At 36.5% G+C, this 14,805-nt stretch overlaps 1 pseudogene; it reads right to left on the bottom strand.

Moving 5' to 3' along the window:
* The window catches only part of LOC108459111 (V-type proton ATPase subunit d2-like), a 52,180-nt pseudogene extending 44,707 nt beyond the window's left edge, over positions 1 to 7,473 (bottom strand).
* Positions 7,474 to 14,805: the final 7,332 nt, after the last annotated feature.

Here is a 14,805-nt window from a genome sequence, read left to right as displayed (position 1 = left end):
TTCACATCCACATCGCTGCTGCTGTCAGCATCTACCTTTAAGGTAGACTTTACCTATTTCATAGTTTCCATGATTCAATTAGCCCTTTTTGCATACATAGCACAAAGTATAATCATGATTAACCATTTCAATGGCTAATCATTTCCAAACATTTCCATACCTCTTAGTGATCAACATACAAAATGATTATAGTACTATGCTAAAAACGTATATAAGCCATTTTCGCATGGCTATCCAAATTTACACAAAATCCATGGGTACATGACCAACAACAAAAAGAGTAGTCCTATACATGCCATTTCAAAGTTCAACCAAAATTGTACCAAAAGGGGGCTTTGATAGTGTGGGAGACTTCGACTTCCAAAAATCCCGAGTCCGATAGCTGACGAGCCAAAATCTATAAAACAGAGAAACAAAGAAACGGAGTAAGCAATTTATGCTTAGTAAGTTTTGAGCAAGGGATTCCAGCACAACAAAAGCATAGCATTCATATAGCTAAACGGATAATTTCATATGCACAAATCCTCAATATCATACTTACTTCACATAACCAACCCTTATGTTCATACACAAAAGATCAACTTAGCCAAAGGCCGGTAGCTCATTTATCGACTGAGCGAATACAGATTTGTGAGGGATCAACTAATTCAAAGCACATACGAAACATACCTCTTTGTTGGGATTTCACAAGCGTATTAACTGAAATTTTTACAGCAAGTTCATTCATTCCCGAATCACGTACCTTCGGAGTTTAACCGGATATAGCTACTCGTTCAAATACCTTCGGGACATAGCCCGGTTATAGTAGCTCGCACAAATGCCTTCGGGACTTAACCCGGATTTAGTAACTCGCACAAATGCCTTCGGATCTTAGTTCGAATTTAGTACCTCGCACAAATGCCTTCGGATCTTAGTCCGGATTTAGTAACTCGCACAAATGCCTTCAGATCTTAGTCCGGATATAGTCACTTAGCACAAAGCCTTCGGGACTTAGCCCGGACATCATTCGAAGAACCATGCACACATATATCAATAAATCATGACACATCCATATTTCATTTTCATTACCAAAGCTCAACACAAGACACTTATCATATTTACAATTTCGGCTCAATAGCCACATACAAAGAGCATGATTTTGATTTACTTAAGACATAATCTAATCGAATCATAATTTAAGTTCCATTACTCGAAAACTTACCTCGGATGTTGTCGAACGATTCCGATGGCTATTCGACCACTTTTTCCTTCCCTTTGTCGGATTTAGTTCCCCTTTGCTCTTGAGCTTAATTTAACAAATAAATTGATTTAATCATTTGAGCATCGAAAAGAGGAACTCAAGATACTTAGCCCACATATATTCATTAGACATTAAAGTCACATATGTACGGAATCATGAATCAAACTCAACACATTAGTTAATACTCTCCTTGGCGAATTTTCTAAGTCAAGATAAAGCCTTCAATATGCTTACCTATGGCGAACAACACATCAACCTATGTACTCATTCATGTGGCCGATTATGCATGTCTATGTTAAGGCCAATTATATACTCAATACCACACACAAATGGCATACCTTTTACTAACTAATGCATTACATATTATAACTCAATACGCATCCATCATGTACTCCATAACCGAAACACCATCATATGTAAGTATATACCTTGAGATATTGTATATGTCATACCAATACGTTATGTGCAAACATATATATATATGTGCAAGAGCCGAATCTCAAAGTTGATTATAACTAAACATGAACATAAATCCAAAACACAAATCTTACCTACCATGCAATAAGCATAAATCATACTTATGGATATACCATGGCCGAATACATCACAACACCATACCATTTCAATTTTGGTCATGGTTAAACAAAGAACTTAATGTCTCACTCAAAAATGCTAAAAAGAAAATCCAAAAGTCATCAATCCACCATCACATGTATCATTATCAAGCTTCATATTTAGCATGCAATGGCATTAACACAAAATCCACCTTGGCCGAATATCATCCCCATGACATAGCAAAGATTTGAACCATGGGCTAATTAGAACTCAAGCTAGCAACTAAAAACATGCATGAATCTTATGGCACAACCTCAAACATACCTTAATCTAGATACAAGTATGGCCAAACCTCTTCCTAATCCTCTTCCAAACCAAACATGAGCAAGAACTCCTCCCCTCTTCCTTAGAATTTTCGGCCAAAAGAAATGAAAAAGGATGAACAATTTTTTTTTTTCTCTTTCCTTCACTCAAGGCAATAGGGGGGAAAGAAACACTCACACACATTCTTTCCTTTTTTTTTCCATTTCTTTATTACCCATACTTCTTATTTTATTTTTCCTACCATACATCACTAACATAACATGTTTGTGACATGTTTCCACTCATAGCATGGCCGGCCACTACTAATTAGGGGGGAAATTTGACATGTAAGTCCTCCCTTTTGATTACATGCACTATTAGATCCTTATAGATTAGCCTATCACATTTCAAAAGTGTCACACAAGTCCTACTAACTGAATTCACATGCAATCGACTAAATCGAAGCTTGAAATTTTCACACATTCATAATTACATATTCTAGACAATAAATATTACGTTCAAACATTTCGGTGACTCGGTTTAGCGGTCCCGAAACCACTTCCTGACTAGGGTCAATTTTGGGCTGTCACATAAGGTCCTCATATGGTAATTGGACCATTAAGAAAAGTATGTAGATTTTCTTGGTGACTCATCCATGGAATTATAGAAAAAGGGCAAGGACTAAATTGGAATTTGAAATAATTAAATTAATTAAAAGATGATAAAAGAAAATATCATCTTATTATTGTCATCTTCAACCTAAAATTTTGTAGAAACCCTAGGAAAGAGAGGGGAAACTTTCAAGGCTTAATTGGGTAAGTTCTCATGTCCCGTTTTTAGTAATTTTGGTATTTTTGAAACCATGATAGCTTAATCTCTCTATTTGAGGGATTAATTTGAAAGGTTATCAAGGTATGAAAATGGGTCATAAATGTATTATGCTGGGAATTAGAAATTTATGGTAGAAAATGAAAGATTATTGATAGATAAACAACTTTTACAAAGTGATTTTTTGATGAAAATATGATTTAGGGACTAAAATGAAAAGCTATAAAATTTGATGAAAATTCTAAAATTTTATGGATACATGTGCTGGAAAATTTGTAATGGGGCTTTGGTTAGGCTTGGAATAGGGAGTAATTGCACAAGTTTCATTTCCAGGCCTAGGGACAAAATCAAAATTTATAGAAAAGTTAGGGGACAAAATGGTAATATGAAATGTATGAAATTGATTGTTAAATTCATTTATATAGATCCGGACAATACTAATTCGAGGTTAGATTGAGCAAAAAAAATATTTCAGATTAGTAGACTTTTACGCGAACAAGTGTCGAGGTAAGTTTGTGTAACTTAATCCAACATGTAAATATGTTTAATTGAATATTGTGTTGTATGGAATGTGATTTACATTTATGTATATTACTTAAATGTTATAATAGGAAACTTAATACATGCTTGAAATGGTGATAAAGGGTTAAGTCCCAATTGAATGTTGAATTTCGATGATTGTATACGCTTTCTCGGAACAATTAAGGTCCTACATTTGTTGCAGACGGGATTTAGCTCGAACGAGTAATCCCAATGATCTTGTTATAGAAAGGATTTAGCCCAGACAGGTAATGCTGATATAATATCTTTTGAGTATACATTATGATTAGGGTTTAGCCTGGACTAGTAATCCTAATCGAGCTCCTCTGAGCATACGTTATAAAAAGAATTTAGCTTGGACTGGTAATCCTGTTATAAAATATGTGGCTCAAGAGAGTGTTTCTTGGTTAAGTTCCCTAATGGGTACAAAATGGTAATTTTTCCTAGGACGTAAATAAGTCCATTTAAATATGAAATGTATGAAATTGATTGTTAAATTCATTTATATAGATCCAGACAACACTAATTCGAGGTTAGATCGAGGAAAAAAAATGTTTCTGATTAGTAGACTTTTACGCGAACAAGTGTCAAGGTAAGTTCGTGTAACTTAATCCAACATGTAAATATGTTTAATTGAATATTGTGTTGTTTGGAATGTGATTTACATTTATGTATATTACTTAAATGTTATAATGAGAAACTTAATACATGCTTGAATTGGTGATAAAAGGTTAAGTCCCGATTGAATGTTGATTTTCGATGATTGTATACGCTTTCTCGGAACAATTAAGGTCCTGCATTTGTTGCAGACGGGATTTAGCTCGAACGAGTAATCCCAATGATCTTGTTATAGAAAGGATTTAGCCCTGACAGGTAATGCTGATATAATATCTTTTGATTATACGTTATGATTAGGGTTTAGCCTGGACTAGTAATCCTAATCGAGCTCCTCTGAGCATATGTTATAAAAAGGATTTAGCCTGGACTGGTAATCCTGTTATAAAATATGTGGCTCAAGAGAGTGTTTCTTGGTTAAGTTCCCTAATGGGTACAAAATGGTAATTTTTCCTAGGACGTAAATAAGTCCATTTAAATATGAAATGTATGAAATTGATTGTTAAATTCATTTATATAGATCCAGACAACACTAATTCGAGGTTAGATCGAGGAAAAAAAATGTTTCTGATTAGTAGACTTTTACGCGAACAAGTGTCAAGGTAAGTTCGTGTAACTTAATCCAACATGTAAATATGTTTAATTGAATATTGTGTTGTTTGGAATGTGATTTACATTTATGTATATTACTTAAATGTTATAATGAGAAACTTAATACATGCTTGAATTGGTGATAAAGGGTTAAGTCCTGATTGAATGTTGAATTTCGATGATTGTATACGCTTTCTCGGAACAATTAAGGTCCTGCATTTGTTGCGATTTGGATTTAGCTCGAACGAGTAATCCCAATGATCTTGTTATAGAAAGGATTTAGCCTGATGTAATCTTGATATAATATCTTTTGATTATACGTTATGATTAGGGTTTAGCCTGGACTAGTAATCCTAATCGAGCTCCTTTGAGCATACGTTATAAAAAGGATTTAGCCTGGACTGGTAATCCTATTATAAAATATGTGGCTTAAGAGAGTGTTTCTTGGTTAAGTTCCCTAATGGGTACCCTTGAATAAGAAATTGATAGATTATCGAATCATAAACTTCGAGTGTACTACTTGTGCATCTATTGGGATTCAATGGTTCAATGGACATAAAAATCTTGACATGGCATGAAAATCTTGATATGTTATGATAATGACTTGAAAGAATATTGCTTGATGAGCTCATCTATTCTTACTTGATGTGTATGGAAACTTTGTGACTAACGTGTTTGATTGAATGTGTGTGATTAGGCAATTTAGCCAAATGGATGAAAACATAACATTGTATGCCTAGATTTTAATAAACAAGATTGGTAAGTTTGGTTTCCGTTATACGAACTTACTAAGCATGTAATGCTTACCTGTTTTATTTTTCCATGTTTTATAGTTCTTGGAAGCTCGTGAAGGTTGGAAGATCATTGGAGCATCATCATACTATCAACTAGCATTTTGGGTATACTTAGTAAAATCATGTTGGCATAATGGCATGTATAGAACAACTTAGGCAATAGTGGATTGAAATGTTATTTTGTAACCTAGCCATTGAAATGGCTAGTAATGGTTCACTTTGGTATGACTAAGTAAATTATTATGTTATACATATACACATGTGTTATGTTATGAATATGTTATCAAAGGTTGTTATTGCCTAAGTTAATCCAAGGTAAGTTTACAAACACATATGCATGTGGTGGTATGCTATGATGAATGATAGAATTGTCCATTTTGAATGTTTGGATTTGTTGGTATTGGATGTGTGTTTCATGTGTAGGTCTTGGGTGAAAATTTGGGTGAGAAATGGAGTTAGAAATGGTTTCATTTTGTTTACACGGATAGAGACACGGGAGTGTGTCTAGACCATGTGTGACACACGGCCTGGTAACATGGGCATGTGGTTAGGTTGTGTGTCCCTTGCACCTTAATTTTGAGAAACAGAATGCTTAAAATTGGGCACACAGGCATGTGTCTCAGCCGTGTGTGCCACACGACCTAAAACACAGGCGTGTGTCTTGGCCGTGTGAAAGCTGCACCTATTTTCGTATTGAATTAATTAACCACACGGCCTAGTGCACTGGCATGTGGCATGGCCATGTGTGCAAGTCAGAGAGTTACACGGGGTCGAACATGGCCTCCAACACAGGCATATCCTAGGGCCACACGGGGCTGCCCCTTGGACCATATGGACGTGTGAGCCCTGCACCTTGGAAAAATTTTGTAATTTTGCTAAAAATTCTTAAAGGTCCCGATTAAGTTCCGACTCGATTCTAATGCTCGTATTGGGCCTCGAGGGCCCAATCAAGGGACGTTATGGATGATCTCTGTAAATGAATAGTAATTTACGTAGATTAATTGAAAAATATTTTGAATGTTTTGGTAATGCCCTGAAACCTTGTTCCAGCGACGGCTGCGGGTTAGGAGTGTTACAATGGAGCCAAAGGAGTCTCAACAAGAACTAATGTATAGAGTTTACGTATGTTCTAAGCAACTTTTAGTGTTGCAATACTGAAGTAGCAAAATAGAAAAGTCAGCGTTGATATTAGGTGAGGTTAGATAATAACCTGATCGCAATTAAGGGGTTCAAATACCTATCAAACATGCCCAAAGGATGGCACTCCTCCAAGAACTATTGAACATCTCTCTCATACAAGGTTAAATTATTTGCATATTTACACCATCTTAACATACATCTTTCGTTACATCACTGAGAACTCAAAAAAGCCCAACCAAAGTCAGCAACCTTACAATACCCCATCCCCCTCTCCAAAAAAGGTGAATTAGCAACATAAAAATGTAAAAAATTCACACCGTCGTATCAAAAACCACCTGTAGATAATACTAGACAAGGTCGGCACTGCTAATATTCAATTAAATGAAACCTAGATCATTAGATGTGAAATAAATCAACTACCATTGTTCAAGAGAAGGATAATTTGATATATCACAAGCAATTCACAAAAAGAATTTTTGCATACGTGATATATTCTAAGAAGGTGGACAATGGCTCCGTAGCTTGGCATAACATATACTTATACTCATCAACAAATTTTAGAGTACATTTCTCCATAATTATAGTCGTATACAATGGTGAAGGTTCTGCAAAGTATATAATCAAATTATAATGAGATCCCATAATTCATAATATTAATCAAATATAACTTGAACTAATAACATGAAGTTGTAGTTAATATCAATTTCAGCTCAATTCACACAAAAATAAAAGAATTACCTTACCAGATTTGAATTGAAAAAGCAATTAAATTGAAGATCATGAAAGATACGTACTGTTTTGGAGATAAGGGTCGTACTTGATGGCAGAGAGATGCATCTTGATATCATCAAGGGTTTCGCAAACCATAATAAAAAAAATTCAAACATTGGGATTGTCAGAGGAAACCAAGTCCTCCATACCCGATTGCTGCCTGGATATCATTTTTTCCAGCAAGGACTTAGTTATGCCAAAAATCGGAAGATGTTTGATGCAAAAAGTGAAGAAAACAAAACAAAAGAGAAGAGTGAGAAATAGATTGGAGATACGCAACGAGTGAATTTGGTTGATTTGGGGGAATCTGTGTGGGAAGAATGTGATGGTGAGAAAAGATGGGGAATACTCGGGAATGAAAGAGATTAATTGACTCCTTTTTACCATTTCATAAATTTTATTGAATTAAAAATCTATTCTCATCTCATTTGGACATCTTAATTGACACTTAAAATCTATTTGCACTGCCCCATAGGATTATCGTTAGGGAAATAACGGAGCTGAACGGTAGAGTGACCACTTCGTAACAAAATAATAACATAAGTGACTAAAACATAACATTTCAAACATAAGTGACTAAAATGTAATCTGAGACAAACAAAAGTGACTATTTTTATAGTTTACTCTATTTATTTTTACAAAAATGGAAACATAAATAATTAAAAATACTATAATGCATTTAATCACACATCTTATCTAAATAAATTGTATGCAAAAAAAAGTATTATTAGTTAACCAAATTCACAGCAAATAAAAAGAACCATTAAGTATTTTCTTATTTTTTTCCAATTTCTATATTTATATTACATCACATATATATCCTCATTTTACCCAAAAAGGCCCATTTCCAAAATTATTTATGGAAATGGGCTAATTTTCTGATTATTTACCAGAAAAGGCTAAATTCCGCGAAAACATATCTACGTCAGCGCGTTCTCAGGTGATGTGTCAGCAAAACGCGTCCCTAAGGCAGTGTTTTGTCCACATCAGCACAAAGCGCTTCCTTGAAGAAGAGTTTTGCTGACGTGGACAAAACGCTCCCCTAGGGATGCATTTTGCCCCCTTTTTTAAGGTTAGGGTTTTTTCCTTGGTTTAGGATTTTAGGGTTAAGGTTTAGGATTTATGGTTTTAAGGGTTTATAATTTTAGGGTTTTTTAAGAAAAAAATAATTAAATTAGGGTTTAGGGTTTAAACTTAATTAATTAAATTAACTATTAATTAAAAAATCAATTAAATTAGGGTTTAGAATTTTAGGGTTAATTAATTAAATTATGTTTTATTTTTTTAAAATAATTTTATGTTTAGGGCTTTGGAAAAAATATATTAGCAATATAAAAACTTTTTGTTTTTTTTCTATAGTAGTATCTGAAAAAAAAATTTTGAGAAAATGTTTCTGAACAAATAGTGTCCAAAACGCTTTAAACAGGATACACTGTCAGCAAAATTGCTGAAAAAAGCTCCCACGTGGATGCTATTTTTCTACAGTAGTATCTGAAAAAATAATTTTGTGAGGACATTTCTGAACAAATAGTGTCCAAAACGCTTCAAGCAGGATACATTGTCAGCAAAATTACTGAAAAAAGCTCCCATGTGGATGCTCCTTTTCTGCAGTAGTTCCTATTTAGCCTTAGACTATAAATTAGCCAAATTTCATTCTCAGGTTACATAAGTTACAGTAAGAGAAATTGAGGCTAAAGTAGAATAGAAACTGAAAATGAGTGAACGTATTAATGTTGTTATTTACTATGATGGTGAGGTCCATGACACCGAGAACGGCATTGTTTTTTTATCGGAGAACATAACACGACTAGTTTTTAACAGAACATAGATTTGACAGAACTTCGTAAAAGAATTAGGTGGAAAATTTTCGGAACGACACCAATGAAAGTTTTGTCTATTAAGTACCGATTTTGTGCTTCAGTTGATCTCGTGAGATATGACTTATTCGACATCAAAGGTCCTCGTAGCTTGGAGGCAATGGTGCAGACTCATCTTACTAGTGGACCAACCTATCTTGAGTTATATGTACAATTTTCACCACCAAATGATGCATTTGCGACTTCAACATCTACTGCTGTTCAATAGGAATACACGACCCCTGCCTGACACTCCATTAGTGGGTGACAAAACACGAAAGCGCCTGTGTTTGGTAGAAGTATGGAATACACAACCTCTGCACGACACTCCACTAGTGGATTGGACAGGCACCTCGATGGGTCGATGTTTGATACTAGAAATACATATTGGGGAATGACATCAACTTCTAGTGGTTGGCAATCCACATCTAATTGAGGACATTATGAAACGTCCACAAGAAGGGATGATGTACTCTCTACGACGTCCACCTGTGAGGGGACCTCATTCGTTGTAAATGATGGTGGGTCGAATGATGAGTCCAATGTGGATCCACCTCAAGAGTTCGACCCCGATAGTGCAGAAGTTGCATTATTTTCTAAACTAGAGTCTGTTCCAACCATACCTGAAGATATTGAAGGGGGTTCAGATGAAGAAGAACAAGATCCGTAATTCAGGGTGTACTCACCTCCAGCCCATATGCATAATGTCAATCTATCTCAAGATGATGCGTTAGAGTTTCCAGATCTACCACACAGAAGATGTGACCGTACAAGTTCGTCATTGGATTTGGGTGATTTGGAATATGGTAAAGAGTTTTCCAATAATGATAGTTTTCTTGGTGCATTGAAACAACATAGCATTATGAACGAGGTTAATGAAAACATGGTTAAATCCAAATCCGATAAGTTTGAGGCCAAGTGTGCAGTGCAAGACGGTACATATTCATAGAAAATCATGGCCTCGTTAAGGAAAATGACAGGCTTGTGGGGGATAAAAAAGTACAAAGGTCCACATACATTTGTTGGCAGTACAGTATCACTAGGTGTTTAGGGTTTTTGAATAATACTGTTATTACATAATGTTGCATTATTTAACGTACTTCGTTGACAAGTGTTTCACAAGATCATCCCAAGATGGATTCAGATATGTTAGCTAGCTTAATACTACCGACGGTGAAGGCGGATCCCAAGACTTTAGTGCCAGTCTTAATTGCCAATATTCGTAGCCAATTGAGGTACACGCCCTCTTACCGCAAGGCTTGGATAGCTAAGCAGAAAGCGTTGGAAAAGATGCATGGTGGATGGGACGCTTCATCTAATGAAAGTGGCAGTGGTGTCAGGTGCTGGAGAGATATGTTTTAGGTTGCATAATAGACCTTGAAACAGAACCTACGTACTACAACGACCGATTGCTCTGTGGATGCCAAGTGTTCAAGCGTTTGTTCTAGAGCTTTAAGCAATACTGAGACGTATTTCTTTACTACAAGCCATTAGTACAAATTGACGGTACCTTTATGTATGGTAGATATACCCATCGGCTATTGCTAGCTATGGCACAAGATGGCAGTGGGAGAATCCTTCCAATTGCATTTGCAATAACACCGGGGCAGTCAGCTGATGAATGGGATTTCTTTCTTTCTAGAAGGAGGCATGTTGCCCTCAACCTGATATCTGCGTTATATCAGATCGAGGCACTGGAATACTAGCCGCAATTGAGTGATAGGGAAGCCTATGGCATCACACACACCATCGGTATTGCCTAAGGCATGCTGCATCCAACTACTACGGACAATATCGATATACAACTGAACGACAGCAAGTGATCAACTTGGGTATTTAATCTTTATTAATATAATTTCGTTTGTAATATTCAATTTATTCTGAATGGAAGAGTGGTATGTAATTTTCACTATCAACTTATATTGGTAGGGTATGAGATAAGTAGGACCGTTTTCATGAGATGTTGGTAGTTTTCTGTTCAGTTAACGAAGAAGGCGCAGACTACCTCTGTAACATACCTTTTGAACAGTGGACACAAGCATACAACGACGGCCTACGATATGGTCATATGACCTCAAACCTGGCTGAATGCATAAATTCTATTCTAAAAGGAACGTGTCATTTTCCGATAACATCGGTTGTGCGAGAGACATATTTTCATTTAGCGACACTATTTCCAAAGCGAGCGGTGAGTTATAAAGGCCAAATACAGGGAGACCATGTATAGTGCGCGAAAGTATTGCAAGAAATTAACAAGGCGAAGGCAGGGCCAACACCATGCACCTAGTGTGTCACAATCGCGACAACATATGGTTTCGTGTGACGGAGTTTGACAAATTGAACCAAGGTATTATTAGCGGGCAATATCATGTACACTTGAGAAATAGGACCTGGGACTGTGGGAGGTTTGACGCACTTTGTTATCCATGCGCTCATGTAATTGCAGCTTGTCAGAATCTCCGTCTGGATCCCATGAGCTATATCGATGAAGCGTACAAAATAGAATACATGTACAACGTGTCGAGACACATATTCCCACCGGTCTCAGATAAACGTAAGTGGTCGTCTGTATTGCTTACTCCATTTAAGCTATTACCAGATAAAGAATTGCGTCGCAAACCAAAAGGTCGACCTTGCTTAACTAGAATACGTAACAATATGGATATCCGAGAAACAACCAATCAACAGAAGTTGTGCAGATGATGTAGGAACCCAGGCCATACAATTCGATCATGTCCAAACCGGAATAGCTAATAGTTGTTGTAATAAAATTATATTTTATTATTTATATTTTATTAAAAATATTGTCTTATTCAAAAGAACTTTTATTTTATTAAAAATATAAAAAGTAAATTATAATTAAAATATTAAAACAACTTTTATTTTATTAAATGAAACAATATAAAAAAATTTATACAAATATATTAAAAAAAATCAATGTTGGTGCCAGCCGGAATCAGTGCCACATAGGGGTCGTCGATGGTTACGCGCGGATTCCTCTTTGGTTCAGCTTCTAGCAGGGGTTGTGGTTGTTCCGGTAGGGATTATGGTTCCTCCGGTAGGGGATTTGGTTGTGGGTGTTGGGAGGATGACCCACCTTGATAGAATAATGACTGCGGAGGTGTTTGCATCACCCATAGCGGAGGTGTTTGAATCCCATAAGGCGATGGGGATTGGTAAAAATAAGAACTCCCCAACAGTGCCTCATGCGATCCCTCATGCAACGACTGCCTATAGATCCGCGGTTGACTTGGAGTAATCGAGAATAAAGATGAACCGGGCCATGCATTCCAACCTGCCATAGGACTGGGAAAAGGAAACATATAAGGGTTAGGATACATATAAGGGCTAGGATACGCACCTGGCATAATTTGAAAAGGTTGTGATATGGGTGTCGTCGGTTGAAGTGTTGGGCCCAGTAATTGTGTGGGTGTTGTTGATGGGCCCAGTGACTGTGTGGGCGCTGTTGATGGGCCCAGTGATTGTGTGGGCGCTATTGATGGACCCACATCGTTATCCATTCTTCTTAGATTTAAAGGGCCCCGTCATTCCTTTTGGACACAAATTTGCCGTTGCCTCTCCTCTTCCGACAATAAATATGGCTTGCCATGGATCCTAAACTATGGCATGTATTCTGGTACGCAAGCTAACTCAGGAACGATGATCGGTTCCCGAGTAGGTATATAATCATACCGATTTTCCTACATTTTGATATATTCTAACCAGTATCTCGGCCAATCTGTATTCAATTTCTGTAAGTTGATTTTGTGCTCATCATCGAGCACCTCATGTGCCAAGGGAATCGATTGTCAGAATCCAAATTGTCGTAATACTCTATCTGACTGATGCATCTCCACGGTAGCATAGTTGACCAATGGGACCTTCACATGCTAAATGTTCAAATTTTGAAAGAATTCATCCAAAATTACTGCCCGAATTGTCGAATCCTCGTATGGTGTTCATTGAAACTATATGAACATGATAAAAATATTAGTTATATACATAATACTAAATACTAAATATGAATGACTATTTTATTATGTATATATATTTTATTTAATACTTACTTGTGCTTCCGACCGTTGGTCTAATAGAAGCCGTATATCTTCAAGAGAGGTAGGTATTCCAACATAACTCGCTGAATGGTTCCACCTAATTAAATAAATTTTTAGCATACAATTATATTTTAAATCTATGTAATAATTGTAAAATCTAATATAAAATTTACTTCGTTATGAGTGAGAATGTATATGGGTGGTCCACTCGAGGACGTAAAAATGGAAAGCGAAACCGTGCCCATGATTGCAATAGTGATAGGCAACCACCGATTTTGGCTTTATTTAGTCGTGTTGCCCCACACATCTCTTGGTACAATGTTGCTAACACGGAAAACCCCCAACTAAATTCACCAACTGCTCTAAAATCAACGAGTTTCAGTAGCCATCTCAGATGTACGAGGTTTTGTGACAAGTCCGGCATTAGATAACCTCCAATCATCTTAAGAATATATGCCCGAGCATATGTATTCTTTCTAGTTCAGTCGAATCATTATCTGGCTCGGGAAATGTGTCTCATAACCAGCCCATCTAGATCCGACCTCCGTTAATATTATCCGAAATAGCACCTAAAAGCTCGTAGCATACGGCTCCCCAATCAGCAGATTGAGCGGACCCAGTGACTGTGTACCCATCCACCGACAATCCCAATTGCAACTGCACGTCTTTCAGAGTGATAGTACACTCTCCGCATGGAAGATGGAAAGTGTGCGTCTCGGGTCTCCACCTCTCTATCAACCCATTGATTAGTTTCGGGTCCAACTTGCACCCCTGGCCTATCGTGGCCACGTGCCAAAAACCGCTTCGGCAAGTAATTCTCTATCAACGACGATAGAGGACCAGACATATTACGCATAAAGCATTGCAACACCCAATCTACAGACTATTATAAAAAATTATAAAATAAAAATTAATTAAAATTGCATAAATGAAAAAAATATTAAATAGTATTGAAAAATTAAAATTATCACTTACCATTGTCATTTGATCGACGGAGATGTGTTTATTATTAAGACAAATTAATTCTTCGGCCATTGCTAACACGATTGAATATTTTTAATTAAAAAAAACTAATTTAAAAAAATTTTAAACAGAGCTTTTTTGCAAAAATTAAAGAGAGCTTTGAGAAATTTTGAGAGAATTTTGAGAGAATTATGAGAAGACTCTTGTGTGAAAAAAAAATGAAAGGGAGACCTTTTATATATTTTTTTGGACCGTTGGAGCCCAAACGGTCAAAAAAAAGGGCCGTTGGGCAGGGCATAACGCCTCTTTGGGGGAGCGTTTTGTCCACGTCAGTAAAGATCTCCTTCAAGGAAGCGTTTTGTGCTAACGTGGACAAAACGCTCCCCTAGGGACGCATTTTGCTGACACATCACCTAAGACGCGCTGACATAGACGCGTTTTCGCGAAATTCAGCCATTTCCGATAAATAATCAGAAAATTAGCTCATTTCCATAAATAATTTTAGAAATGGGCCTTTTTGGGTAAAATGGCCCATATATATATAATATGAGATT

The sequence above is a fragment of the Gossypium arboreum genome, chromosome 4, assembly GCF_025698485.1.
Source record: "Gossypium arboreum isolate Shixiya-1 chromosome 4, ASM2569848v2, whole genome shotgun sequence".
Classification (NCBI taxonomy): Eukaryota; Viridiplantae; Streptophyta; class Magnoliopsida; order Malvales; family Malvaceae; genus Gossypium; species Gossypium arboreum.
The sequence above is the reverse complement of the archived record's forward strand: the minus strand, read 5'-3'. Positions and strand labels throughout refer to the sequence as shown.